At 40.9% G+C, this 14,833-nt stretch overlaps 1 protein-coding gene across 30 annotated transcripts in view; it reads right to left on the bottom strand.

Annotated features, from left to right (window-relative positions):
• DTNA (dystrobrevin alpha) overlaps positions 1-14,833 on the bottom strand; it is a 355,063-nt gene that overhangs the window by 186,475 nt on the left and 153,755 nt on the right. For all 30 annotated transcript variants that reach the window (XM_081790787.1, XM_081790789.1, XM_081790788.1 and 27 more), the window contains exon 2: positions 833-963. The gene's annotated coding sequence lies outside the window, so the exon portion shown is untranslated. The remainder of the gene's footprint in view (positions 1-832; positions 964-14,833) is intronic.

The raw sequence follows: 14,833 nt of genomic DNA, 5'->3' as shown, positions 1-14,833 counted from the left end.
GTTCCGGAAATCGCCACTCTTCAAAGTAGATAATAAAACCACACTTTGAAAGCTGGACTCAGGAGGAGGTGGAAAGCCACACAATTTCCTCAATAAGACCACCTCTCAATTCCTCCATTCCTTTCCATTCTGCTGATAAACGACAATGGCATATTGCAGACTAATAGTAAAGCACCGATTTGCAAGCCTTTGTCTTTCATAGGATGGAAGGGTAGTTATGAATGATGATGTAAAAAATATTTGTATCCATCCATTTTATGGCCAAGCAAAACAAAGCTTAATGTGTGTGAGCACGTGTGTGTGCTTAATCATACACAGCAGTTCAGAAACTGCACCTAACCTAAACCATGTCCTACCTTAATTTAAGCAGTATAAAATCTCCCCAGGGCAGCCTGTGAAATGTTAGCCTTGTCTCTAACACACAGACTTGTTAATGATCAAACTGTCACTACCATCATGAAATTTTCCCCCAGTTTATGCCTTTAGAACATAGTTTTGTCTTATTTTGGCTTATTACTCTGAAACTAAGTACTTTTGCATATTTAAAAGATTATGACCTTCAGAGTAGAATGGAGTATGAGACATTTGCTTCATAGGAACCAGGAAGAATGTTAGGGCATCTGTACCTCACACCTCACACTTCAGGTGATTTCTAACAGTAACAAAGCCACAAAAGGCACAGAAACCAAGTCTTTGACTGTGTGGCACCTCACTAACAGTACAGAACATTGATAACATTTAACGCCGTTTTCTTTTCATGCAAAGGAGAGAAGCACTTTAAGGGGAAAAAGTTCAATGTCCATCTTAAAGTCTTTGTTTCAGATGCACTCACCTAAAATTCAATGAAGAAACAGCATGAACTTTCCAAAACCATCTATTTTCTCTTCTTTGAAATGGCAGTTGACTATGGCATTTAAAGACTTTCCGAGCACTTCATCCAGGGATCGGTAAATCTTCATTTATCTGCAATGAGAAAACATGCTTTTGTTTAGCTAGGTAACTTACACTTGCATGTTTCCTACAAACAAGAAGCCAGAATGGGCAGATCTACAACATACAGTATTTTTCAAATCCCCTCATACACTAGTAATGCTTTGTAATACTCAAACTCAGAATCTTGGTTTTCATTTACTCTAAGAAATATTTAGAAAAATGGACGTTGGTGCCAGAAGACACTTTACAGATGAGGAGGGTGAGGCCCAGGAGGGTGAAGTGACCGTCCAAGATTAAGAAGCTGGTTAGTAACAGAGAGTGGCTTTGAACCTTGCGCTCCTGACATGCTTCTCTGTTGTTAGTTGATTAAAAACCCAGAAATGTGAAAGCATGGAATCTTCTGTGTTTTCCAAGTAGGTAATTTTCTGAAATATTGTGTCACCATAATTTCTACCAAAGCCAAGGAAATTAGAGCTGAGGTCAGAGTCCTCAGATGAGCATTTCCTTGAGTGGTTTAAGCCTGAGCAATCACAAGTAGAATGTCTACAAGAGAAGACTACCGCAAGGGCAACCTGACATTATTTAATGATCCGTATGATTTATTAGGTTATGTAGTGATAACATAAATAACAAATAGTTCATAAAATTGCCTGTTAATATTTCTTCATAAAGCTGAATGATTTTCTCGTCTTGTGCCTTCTGGGAAAACTCACAGAAAATAACTGAAAAGAGAGAGGTTCTAGATGGCACTTCCCAGAAGATTCCCCGGTGGTGACTCAGGCACTCTCTCACCATCTGCCATCAGCTAGTCTCTCTCACCAATCTTTCTTCCTCCCTTTCTCCATCTCCTTACCAACTTACAGGCTGGATGTTACCACCCCAGGTGCTGGACAGCTTGAAGCGGCAGGAAGCTGAAGCTCAGGAAAGCCCATGTTAAGATGAAGGAAAGCAGTGGGGAGGGTGGAAATGGTAGAAAATAAAGGGGAGAAGGCGTCTGATGACAGTGGGGTAGAAAAGGAAGGGACAGGAGCCTACCTTCGCACCCCAGATGGGAGAAAGAAAGGTACCCTCTGTCTCCAGTTCCACGCTTACACTTTCCCTCCCAAGTAACTTCTCCAAACCCAGTTATCAAAAAGGATTACAGTAATTATTTTAGCTCTCATGGTTTCTAGGATGCTATGATTTTAGGTTCCTAGAGAAAATTCTATACAATAACTCCCCCTTGCTGTAATCTAAGTTTTCAGATATATTCATTATTGCATGAGATTTATTTCACAGGAGATAAAGACATGTTCACTATCCAATTAACCCTTGTTCTGTGTCATATTAGACCCCAGTCATCTTTCCCTATACTTGGATTCTTGGTACATACTTGGCATTCTTTGAATTAAATGTATTATTACAACAGTAGTGCTTTCAAACATTTTTGTTTGTTTGTTTTCTTAAAGTACATGTTACTTTTTTTTTTTTTTAATTGGAGTTTCTGGTGAATTAGACCAATGCATCTGGGAATAAGTTACATATTACAAATGTTCTCTCAACCTCATGAATGCAGCTCTCCAAGCACCAGGATCAGGAAATACATGGAAACCTTGCACAATCTTAAACACTTTTTTGTAAGACTATATAACGTGTGTATATATATATATATATATGTATTACATATATGTGTATAATAAAGTTTATACACTTAGATGAACTTACGTCTAGCTATATCTAGCAATACAGAGTCACTCAAGAAATCCCTTGGTATTGTATTGGCCTGGGACTTCTTGGGATCATGCTGCTGGTTTTTGCACCACCACCCGGCAATCTGGGGAAAAGATGTTTTGCATTTTTGGTTTTTGTCCATGTCTCTGGATTATTCCAGACTGCAAGAGACTAGGAGGGAGACGAGACTATGCTCAGAGGGAGATGCCGTGTTAAAGTACCCCGCAGGGCAGCTCAGGTTGCACGCCTTCATTGAGATCTATCACTCCAATAAAAGTTGCAACTTGAATGACACCTTGATTGGAAGCTGGCATTCGTGTTTGCTCTTCCTCCTCCACTAGAAATGGCCCTGTTTCAGCTTATATGTCTCACCCAGGCAGTGATCAAAAGCAGACGTCGGGTCTGGAGGCAGCCCTCTCCTTACCCCCCTTGGCTTCTATCCCCCACCGCGACTACTTCAGAGTACACAGAGCTGAGTATCTATAATTCTTTCTACTCTGAGCCTGAGGGTGGCAGTCTCCCAAAGTGCCACTGAATTAAAGGCATCCATCCTTCTCTCTCCTCTTGCTGCGGCCCCCTGGACACTTGCAAAGCAAAAGTCTCATGTGAACACTGGGTGGGAATAAAAACCAGTACCTTTCTCTCTTCAAATTCTTCCTTAAATTCTATGCCAGCTACCAAATTCTAGTTTCAGTAACTTGTGGCTAGAAATTAACATTTAGTGCCCGGAAATAAAATAAAATACCGACTCCATCTTCTAGCTCCCCGAAAAGCCTTCAGTCACCGCCTGGATTGAAGGTAGAAGTCGATATCTTGCCACAAGAGAAAGGAGTATTTTGTCAAATTGGGATGCCTTATTTTATTTTATTTTGTTTCATTATTTTTTTTTTAATTTTTTTTTAACGTTTATTCATTTTTGAGAGAGAGAGACAGAGCATGAATGGGGGAAGGTCAGAGAGAGAGGGAGGCACAGAATCTGAAACAGGCTCCAGGCTCTGAGCTGTCAGCACAGAGCCCGACGCGGGGCTCAAACTCACGGACCGTGAGATCGTGCCCTGAGCCGAAGTTGGACGCTCAACCGACTGAGCCACCCAGGCGCCCCATGGATGCCTTATTTTAGACATATAGGTTGGGTGGGAGTGGCAGGAAGCAGATTTTGATTAATAAAATAAACTCCTCAACTCAGAGCACATAAAAATATAATGGGCCATCTGAAAAAAGTAACTTTCAAACTAACGGTATCAACTTAAGTCTTGATAATCACTTAACGATGGTGGGATTTGGTAAAGCACGCGCATTTATCACACAAGAATGGTGTAACTGGTCAGTGCCAACAGAGATTATGTGGGAGCCGGATGAATATTAGACCGGAGTGGAGTTAATCACATTTTTTATTCCTATTTATGCCTTTACTGATCTTCCCACCCAAAACAGCACCCCTTCCTCCTTCTCTACTGCTTACTCTGATACATTCTCCTGCGTAGCACTTGTACTGTTATTATTTATTCATTGTTTGTCACTTCACATTAGAATATAAGCTCCCCAAGGGCAGGAGTTTTGTTCACTGCTCCCTCTCTGATGCTTCGAACACGGCCTGTCCCATAGTAGGCCTGCAGCACTATTTACTGCATGAATAATATACATAAATGGAGACTTCTCTTGTCTTAACAACATTTGATCCAATTTCCTCTTTCTTACCCCTATCAGTCGGCACCATTCTGAAAATGATTCGGTTGGATGCATTAAAGGCTTTTATTCACACTGAAAAGACAAAGAATCCAAGCGGGCATTTTATCTTTCATTGCTGTGTAGGGAAAAGATCGCCTGCACGTTAAATGGAGGATTGGAGATGGTCTCCAGCAGTTATTCTGTAGCCTTTTCTTCTTCTTCAGTTATGCTCGGGAGACTACAGTGCCATGAGTCTAGTTGACTAGATTTCAGAGGTATGGACCCCACAGTCAGATCACAGTAGTCACAGGGGGCAGGTTCTGTGTTCTGAGCAGCAGCTACAGACGAAGACCATAGATTTACAAATGGCGCTCCAGAGAAATGTGCACATGGAGAGCCGCACTGCATTCAGAAACATATGAAACCTGGTCTTTTCTGTGTTTGACATTGTCTGTTAAAGGATATTGGCTAAGAATGATTAAAGTCACTTGCGAGACATCAACTGCTTGTCCAAATAATTTCTCAACAACTGAAATAGGTCCTGTTATTTTTATGAGGGACTCTTCGTTGTCATAGTCACAAACGGCCTGCTAGGGTCTCATGCCAGGGCTGAGGCGGAGCTCAGGGTTCTGGCTACCCCTCTTCTGCAAACACAGCATCGGCCATATTCTCAACAACAAAGAAGCTGGAAGGGGAAGAAAAATAATTCTGAAAGGCACCTGCAGCATCTTCTAGTGTTGTAGAAAGGGGACTGAACTACGATTAGAAGTTGGGGTTTTATTTTTGTCTCTATACTAACTAGTTGGGCAAGTCATTTACTGTTACCTGAGTTTCAGTTTTCTCATAGTAAACAGACAGCAATGGTCCTCAACCAGGGGTGATTTTATACCACCGCAGGGATATTTGGTAATGTCTGGAGAAAGTTTTAGTGGTGGAGGGAAGGTAGGTGCTACTGATATCTAGCAGATAGAGGCCAGGGATGCTGTTGAACACCCTATAATGTACAGGATAGTCCCCAACAAAAAATAATGATCCAGTCCAAAATGGCAGTGGAATGCCATTTAGAACCATCCAAACCCTGGTCTGGATGTCTCAAGTCCCTCTCAGTTCCTAACACCATTTTATAATTCTACCACTGGTCCCATCTAGACCTCTGAAGTTGCACAAGTTAATCCTAATTCCCCTTCTGAAGCTTCCTTCAATTCTGTATATGACATCGATCTCCTTCCTATACCTCCCAGCTCTATTCTTAGATGCCCTCCACCACCAGACCTTGATGTTTCCACACCAGCCTTTGAGTTCCTTCCTCATAGCACATGTGATCATGTAAAATTACCAGCGATTGCTTTTTCTCTCTGTAAGAGCATGTGCAACTTGAGGGCAGAGACTGTCTTGCTTATTTCTTCATCATCTTTAGCACATCATCTATCCTGATGAATACTAATCCTTCTATTTGTTTGAACGCGGCACCTGGGTGGCTCAGTCAGTTAAGCATTTGACTCTTGATTTGGGCTCAGTTCATGATCTCACCATTTGTGAGATGGAGCCCTATCTTGGGCTCTGTCCCAAGAGCCTGCTTGGGACTCTCTTCCTCTCTCTCTGTCCCTCCCCTACTGATGCTGATGCGCTCTCTTCCTCTCTCTCGAAAGTAAATAAACTAAAAAAAAAAAGTTTGAGTAAATGACTGGTGGTGGAACAATCAGCAAACATGAAGCTCAGCATTTTCTCACTTGGTTCCTACAGGAGGTTGTGGTATAAACTTAGTCTGATCATCTCACCAGATTATGATCTATTGGCCCAAGAATGTCAAAGTGCCTTGGAAAGCTACAGTAAAATGGATGTGGGATAGTGGTCCTTGGACTGAATTGAGAATCCCCCCAGACACAATGATATTAGGTCAGAGTCAGGGAGAAGACTGCTTGGAAAGAGGCCTTTCTGGATGCCTTTTTTTATGTTTATTGTTTTATTTTTGAGAGAGAGAGGGAGAAAGCACACATGAGCATGGGGCGGCAGGGAGAGAGGGGCACAGAGGATGTGAAGCAGCTCTGTGCTGACAGCAGCAAAAGCCTGATGTGGGGCTCAGATCGTGACCTGAGCTGAAGTCAGACTTTTAACCAACTGAGCCACCCAGGCACCCCTGCCTTTCTGGATGCTTTAAAGCTGGAGACATAGTCCTCAGGGACACTTTTGGGCACCCTCTCTGTTCCAAGGATTTGTTCGCATTGACAGAGAGTTTAGTTTGAGAACTAGGCAGGTCTTGGCTGTTTGTACATATTTCCTATTAAGGGCATAGACTGTTACTTCAAGCTCCTAGGATCAAGAGGCTGTAGCTGTGGGACAGTCTAACTGTTCAGCTCCAGCGTGGCCCCGTCACAGAAGGGCAAGATCACACAGCCTGGTGGACTCTTCCCACAGGGGATTCTAGGTCCCATGGGAAGCCCTACTGAGACTGGCTGCATCTGTCTCTCTGAAGTTTTTACTTCTGTCCAAATAATCAAAGCAATTAATCTAATTTCAAAGGGGTGTGCACCTGTCATTTCTTCCCCTCAAATTACAGCCCAATGGTGGCAGAAACATGGTATGTATCCAGGGAAAGTAGAGTTCCCGCCATGCTGTCCTCTCAGTCACCTGCTTTAACACTCCCTAGAACACATAACAAGACTGCAAGAGGAGATTCCAGAAGGTGTAAGACAACGGCACGGTATTCAGCTTCACTCCTGATATTTCACCAATAGACAAGGTTAAGAAATCATTCTTCCTCACTTAGGCTAAAGTAAGATAAAACGGAAAGAACAACAACATTTGGACAAAACAGCTCTCAGAAGGAATGGACATATGCATTCAGCAGTGAATGTAGAATGACTTTACACCGTGAAGCCAGAGGCCTGCTGACATTCAGAGCCTCTTAAATAAAAACTATGGTGACTTGCCTGTCAACATCAGTTCAGCTGGGTATTCAGTCCACTGTTTTAAAGGTGCTGAGAAGGAAGAAAGTGGTTTATAAAGAATTTCTCAGTTCTGTTTTGTGCACAGCAGTTTTTTTCAGAGGAACTGCCTTTGTGTTTCTTTTTTCTGTTGTATTTTACTCTGAGGATAAGGCAGGTACTTACCCAGATGATATTTGCCTTTTATTTTTTTCTTGATTATTAAAATGTTCATTTATTTTTGAGAGAGAGAGAGACACAGAGCATGAGTGAGGGAGGGGCAGAGAGAGAGAGAGAGAGAGAGAGAGAGAGACAGAATCCAAAGCAGGCTCCAGGCTCTGAGCTGTCAGCACAGAGCCCGACGTGGGGCTTGAACCCATGAACCTTGAGATCATGACCTGACCCATTGGCCGCTTAACCAACTGAGCCAGCCAGGTGCCCTGACATTTGCATTTTAAAAAGATGTCCCTCACCCTGTATGTTTAAGGACTTGCACTGCACCTGGCCTGTGCTGCTCAAAGAGGAGTTCAATCTCTAAGAATTCACTTGAGTGCCATAACTGTTTTCTCTTTAAAAAGAAGACATTTAAAAATAATTAGCCAAGGGGCGCCTGGGTGGCTCAGTCGGTTAAGCGGCCGACTTCGGCTCAGGTCATGATCTCACGGTCCGTGAGTTCAAGCCCCGCGTCGGGTTCTGTGCTGACAGCTCAGAGCCTGGAGCCTGTTTCAGATTCTGTGTCTCCCTCTCTCTGACCCTCCCCCCGTTCATGCTCTGTCTCTCTCTGTCTCAAAAATAAATAAACGTTAAAAAAAAAAAATTAAAAAAAAATAATTAGCCAAATGCTAGTATGTATGAGTAAACAAGTTTAATATAAATGAATCAAGAGATGGCTGGAAACTTACAAAGTCATTTTGATAAAGTAACTTTCTTTTTAGACAATGTGGAATATGTAATAAATTAGAAAGAAAGCTAATGTTACCCACACTATACTACCCAGAGGCAATCCCTGTGACCATTTTCTAGATTTGCTTCCAATTACATACATGCATATATGTATTTGCACACACATATACAGACACAGAGTTTTTAATGAAATTAATGGATTATAAACTATATATGATTTTGTTTCAAGTTTTTTGTTTGTTTTACTTTTTGTATCCTATGATTAGTGATCCAAACATATTCAGCATAAATACTTCTCCCTTTTTGGCTATGAGATTATTTTATCAAACTTATTAGTGAAAGGATATGACATATATGACGATAATGGGACATCTGTACTCACTAAATGATTCTTTAGTTTCTTCTAGCACTGTAACACACTCACATTCATACAGACCACACTTCTGCTACATTTCAGGTAAGGCAGAACTTACAAGTTCTTTTAAGTTCTACATCATTAGTAGAACTTATTTTGTTATGGAAATCTCTATTGCACAAAAGCCACGCATCCCAAAATATCAGATAAAGAGGAGTCATTTTCCCAGAATCCACATTTGAAAAGAGCGATTATCTCATACTGTATCTTTCAAAAAAATAAAATGGCAGGGGCACTTGGGTGGCTCAGTTGGTTGAGCGTCTGACTTCGGCTCAGGTCATGATCTCACTGCTTGTAAGTTCGAGCCCTGCATCAGGCTCTGTGCTCACAGCTCAGAGCCTGGAGCCTGCTTCGGATTCTGTGTCTCTCCATCTCTCGGCCCCTCCCCCGTTCACGCTCTGTGTCTCTCTGTCTCTCAATAATAAATCAACATTAAAAAATTTAAAAAATAATAAAATTGCAAACTACTGAGTGTCTCATGTGCTTACAAAAACAATCACTAAACTTCAGCACCTCAGGTTTTCTTAGATAAAAATCTCCTTTCACGAATAAAGTAGAAAAACACGCAAGTAAAACAGTAAACAAGCCCTCCATAGTGAAGACCTCATTAAAACTTTAAATTCTCCATGTTGAAATTAATTCCAAGTAGGGCATAAAGATGAACATACTTTCGCTGCCCAGGAAAAAATTATTTACTCGAGATCAGTCTGTTGTCTCTTGTGTCACAGTATACCTGCCAGTTTGGTCAAAAAGAGAATTAAATTGAACTTGGAAGGTTAAATCAAAATGTGCCAAAGTTTCATTCAATTAATTTTTAAGAAGACAAACTTTTAATTAGCCACATGCAGGTATATCATAGATTCTACTGAAATCTCCCTGGGAATACGTGACCATCAGTACCTTGCTCATATTTTGTGTTCATTCATTTGCTAAAGTGCTGCACAGTTCTAAGAGATTAACGATACGAAGTGTTTGACGTGAAGTGTGTTTGTTTGATTTGACCGTGATGTAAAGATCAAGACAAATAAAAAAGAAAAAAGGAAGGAAGGAGTCCAGGAAGGAGGGAAAGAAGTAGGTCATGAAACTGGATATAGGGGGAAAAAACCAAAATTAAAAAAAGATTTCCTAGGACCTTAAACCAGTTACATTAGTGACATTAAAAAAGGACATGGGTGAGTAGAGGAGTATGTGAATCATATGGATGGGTCTTTTCTTAGACAGAGAAAGAAATACTTTTTCTGGAAATCATAAGGAGAAAGAAGGATCTAATTCTGGGAATGGATGTTCGGGGTTTGCCCTTCAGTGCTGTACTTCTACCTTGACTGATGGCTTTGAATGTGCCAAATGTCTTAGTAGCCACCTGAGGGCTACTGAGAACCTCACTTGCCATTCACATCTGACTTAGAGGGGATAAGTATCTTTTATAAAAATGAAGATAAAACACACAGCATTTAATGTGATATCAGTAAAGTGCCATGACACTTGGAAGTTAAAAAAAGAGATAACTATATGCTACATAATAGGTTCTCAGACTTTTTGTTCTGAAAACCCCAAAGAGCTTTTGTTTATGTGTGTTATATCTATCAATATTTACTTATTAGAAATTGGCTTAGAAATTTTAGAAATATTTATAAACTTATTTGTACAACAATGATAAGCCCATTAGATCTAACATAAATAATATCTATTGTTAATAAAATAGCAATATTTTTTCAAAACCAAAAATACAGTGAGAAGTATGGCGTGGTTTTCACATGTTTGGAAATCTCTTTAATGTTTGGCTTAATAGAAAGAAGATCACTGGATTTTCATATCTGCTTCTGCATTTAACCTATCGCAATATGTTGTTTTAGCTGAAGAATATGAAGAAATTCCAAACTTACAAAGTCTGCAGTTTTCTTACAATAATTTCTTTAATGTTTATTCATTTTTGAGAGAGAGAGAGAGACAGAGCACACGTGGTCGAGGGACAGAGAGAGAGGGAGACCCAGAATCCTAGGCAGGCTCCAGGCTCTGAGCTGTCAGCACAGAGCCTGACACAGGGCTTGAACTCATGAGCCATGAGATCATAACCTGAGCCAAAGTCAGATGCTTAACTGACTGAGCCACCCAGGTGCCCCTAAAGGTATGCAGTTTGAAAAGGTAGTATTTGATAGTCTTTCAGATGACTGGATAGTTTTCTTCCAAAGACACGGAAACTCAACAAGCAATTGCTTCTTAAAGGTGAGTTGCAGTGTGGAAACTGAGCCATATCGATGAACTTTGCATAGTCCATTACACTAAAATTCATTATCGGTCTTGTATTTTGTATAGAGCTTTTTACTCTTGTATGATTTTATAACATCGATTAGTAGGGAAGTATTGGCTCACTGAGTTATACACATCTTCCAAATGTTGATGCTTTTCAGTTTTAATGACAAAAAGTCCTATTTGTTAATACTGCCATCAATCTCATCAGGGAAGTCTTTTAGGTTTTGGGAAGCTGTCAAGCATACAGGGGCAAGTGCAAGCTTTCTAAAATTCTTTTTTTTTTTTAACGTTTATTTATGTTTCAGAGACACACACATGCGCGCGCGCGCACACACACACACACACACACACACACACACACACAGAGTTTGAGTGGGGGAGGGGCAGAGAGAGAGAGAGAGAGGGAGACACAGAGTCCAAAGCAGGTTCCAGGCTCTGAGCTGTCAGCACAGAGTGCGACGCAGGGCTCGAACTCATGGACCGTGAGATCACGACCTCAGCTGAAGTTGGACGCTTAACCGACTGAGACACTCAGGCGCCCCTACCAAAATTCTAAGTTTTAGTTTAAAGTTTGAATTTTATCATTATCAGAAAATACTCTTAGTTTTCTCTGAAGCGACAGGCTCACTTCATTCATTTTCAAGGAAATCCGTGCCAAGTACCATGTCTGGATAACCATAGTTTGCCAGTTGTTCTTTCAAGTAAACATGGTGTTCTATAAAAGAAGTGGCTAGTTCAGTTTGCACGCCACACAATTTTACTTGGAGGCAGCCATTGTCTCTTAATATATTTCAAGAGCTTTTTATGTACACTTCCCCGTTCCTCACACAGAATATTAAAAAGAGGTGTACTTGAGTTTCAAGATTTAATTAGATTTTGTTGCTGTAGCTGATGCTTGCTTTGCTTTTTTTACTGTAAGTGCATGGCACCGAAGAATATAATTACTACCAGGACACGCTGTTGCTGCTGCCTTGATTGTAATAAGGTTACAGTAAGTTTTACCCGCCATTGCTTCTGTGTCATCAGTGCGAATGTCCACATAGTGAAAATTGCAAATAGTATGTTAGAGTTACTATTAAATAGTTTGACCTCAAGGATCCCCCGAAGTGTCTTGGGGATTTCGCTCTGAGAACCATTGCCCTGAAAGAAAGGGAATATAGTAAGGAGGCTGAGCAAAGCCTCTGTGATTGGACAGACTCAATCTCTGTGATATTGGGCAAGTTATATAGCCACTTGAAGCCTCATGTGCCACGCTTATAAAACTGGAATAACAGATCTTACCTCATAGGGTTGTTTCAAAGATTAAAGGAGATCACTTAGTACAGCACCTGACACACAGCAAACGCGACAGATGTTAACTATTATCGCTAATATTTATATTACCTCTTGTGGGTTTTTTTTTGATGTTTTTATCTATTTTTGAGAGAGAGAGGCCACGCATGAGTGGGGGAGGGGCAGAGAGAGAGGGCGTCATTGAATCTGAAGTAGGCTCCAGGCTGTGAGCTGTCAGCACAGAGCCTGATGCAGGGCTCGAACTAACGAGCCATGAGATCATGATCTGAGCTGAAGTCGGATGCTCAACCGACTGAGCCAGTCGGGCGCCCCATATTACCTCTTGGTTTGAAGATCAAGAAGCAATGAGGTAAGTAAACCCTTACATAAGCTGTACTTGTTGTAATTTGTTTATGCTACACCAATCCAACCTTATTTCTACATTTCCTCTGTGAGTACAAACTGCAGGCAGATATGTTCTTTCCTCCCACTATGTTAAGGCAAAGATTTGCCCTTCATATGCTGATTTTACAAACCCTTGTGTAGTCAATCATGGGAGATATTTCTTGGCAGCTAGAGTTGGTGGTGACAAATGAGAGATGGTATTTTGACTGGGACCCATGATCTCCCAACCCTTATCATGTGTGGGAAGCAGATAATACCAGTGGTTTGCACTACGATCAGAAAGCTAGGCCAAAAGGACCCCTTTTGCCAAAGACCCTATAGAACAAGCCCTTGACATATGTCTTTCCTAGAATGCTTACGCTTGCCCTAGTCTCAGTCCTCTAGATTTTACCATTTCGTGGAGAAAACTGAATTCAAGGAAATGGATAGTAAGGAGGAAAGGGAAAAGGAGGGGATTTACTTCAACAAAGGGCAAAGTGTGTGTATGTGTGTGTGTGTGCACATGGGCACACATGTGTGCATGGATGTTGTACTCGAACAAACAGTACTTTGGCAGAGACTAAGTGCTGTAAAACTCTGAGCTCATAGGCCCAGATAAGTGATATAAATGGGGAAATAGGTTCGTATAAGTCAGGGCACCCTGTGCCTGCATAGTTTACCTCTATGCATATGTTTTACTACCCCCAAAGAAATATGCTCTCTTACTTTCCTTGAAATTATAAGAGATTTTCTTGGTCTCTTTTTATTTTTGTCACTTTTGGTAGTGACTAGAGTAAAAAAAACCCAAGCTTTTTTTAATAAGAAAACAACAACACAAGCTTATTTATACGTGGCATATGATATTTGGTTTCAAGTGTTGGGAAAAATAAGAGAGTGGTAGCGATGGAGTTGAAATGAAGAGTGTGTGCCCTGTTTAAGGACAGCACCTCCCTCTGGCTGTGCTACGCAGAAGCAGGGGCTCAGGATGGCCACATCTTATTTTCATGTTCAGGATGGAAATCCAGATTTTTACATGAACTCCTCAAATTTATACACGTTGCCTCCAACTGGATAGGACAAACGAAACACGTCTGCATGGTTTGCAGGTTGCCAAATTTTGGGTTTCTCCAAAGGTAATGATTGCATTTCCCTCCCATCTCAGGTGCCAATAAACTTGGCATCTGACTCACCTCCATCACCATTCACTGGGGGTTCAAGGGTGGTAATAGAGGGTAGAGAGGAGCCTCGATCTCCCCCTAGTGGTTAGAAAGTGCCAAAAACAACTAGCTGAACACACATAGTTCAGCTCCCAAGTATGCGAAACTCACTAAAATCAGCAAAGCCGACTTTGGCTATTCTGTGTGAGATGTGAATCATATGGTAATTTTAATGCTAGTGCAGATAAGGTTGTGTAGACATATATAGATGACTACAGTGTGAAGGATCATCTTACCCACTAGCTAGAGCAGTATCTATTAGTCACTGGTTAATTTGATCCCAGTTTTAAGTATTTAATAGCAGCTTAGCACTTATTAATTAATGGAGAACATCTTATTATACCCCTTTGCTTAGAAGCTAAACCTGGGGAGAGCATTTTAGGCTGGGAGATGGGATCAATTTTGCCATTTTGAAAAAAATGAAGTAGAATGTTAAATAAGTCAGTAACTATTATTACAGGGCTAATAAAGATTCTTGATAAAGTTGAAAAACACATCCCATGATAGCCTTGTTTCATCTGGATACCCATGTTGTCTTAGAACACTGTCCCCAAGTATTATGTGCCTGCAACTCAAATGTCAACTTTCAAGGATGGATCCCTCTGAATACTCATTTCCTTGCTGTTTTGCCCTCCTTGACACACTCAGATAATTTAATGACCTGAAATACAATTGCTTTTAGAAGCTCAATACTTTATTATACTTTTGTTTTAAAAACAGTTTTTGAATTGAGAGTATGTCAGCAAAAGCAACCAAAAGAATGTGGATGTTGTTACAAGGTCAGCTTTTCAGAAGCTGTAGGCAGGCGTTATTGGCATTCTGTCAAACAATCACCACGGGCAGCCGAGCCATTCATGGGCAATGAGTCAGCAGCTGTGACAACACAAAATACGAAATACGGTAACCCATTAATGGGCAAGATAATAGGTACACATGCTCCGTCAGAAAGCACCGGGGAGAGGAAATATTTTATTTTTCATACTTTTGTAGAAGAAAATTGGGATAGGTCATTAAAACTCAGATGTTTGTGTATGTGTTCGTGTGTGTGTGTGTGTGTGTGTGTGTGTGTGTGTGTGTGTGTTAGAATCTAGATTAAAATATTTGTACGGATGGATTTCTGCTGTGAAGGAAAACATATTCAAATAGCTAAGATATCA

The sequence above is a fragment of the Panthera onca genome, chromosome D3 (assembly GCF_046562875.1).
Source record: "Panthera onca isolate mPanOnc1 chromosome D3, mPanOnc1 haplotype 2, whole genome shotgun sequence".
NCBI lineage: Eukaryota > Metazoa > Chordata > Mammalia > Carnivora > Felidae > Panthera > Panthera onca.
This window is presented reverse-complemented; position numbering and strand designations above follow the sequence as displayed.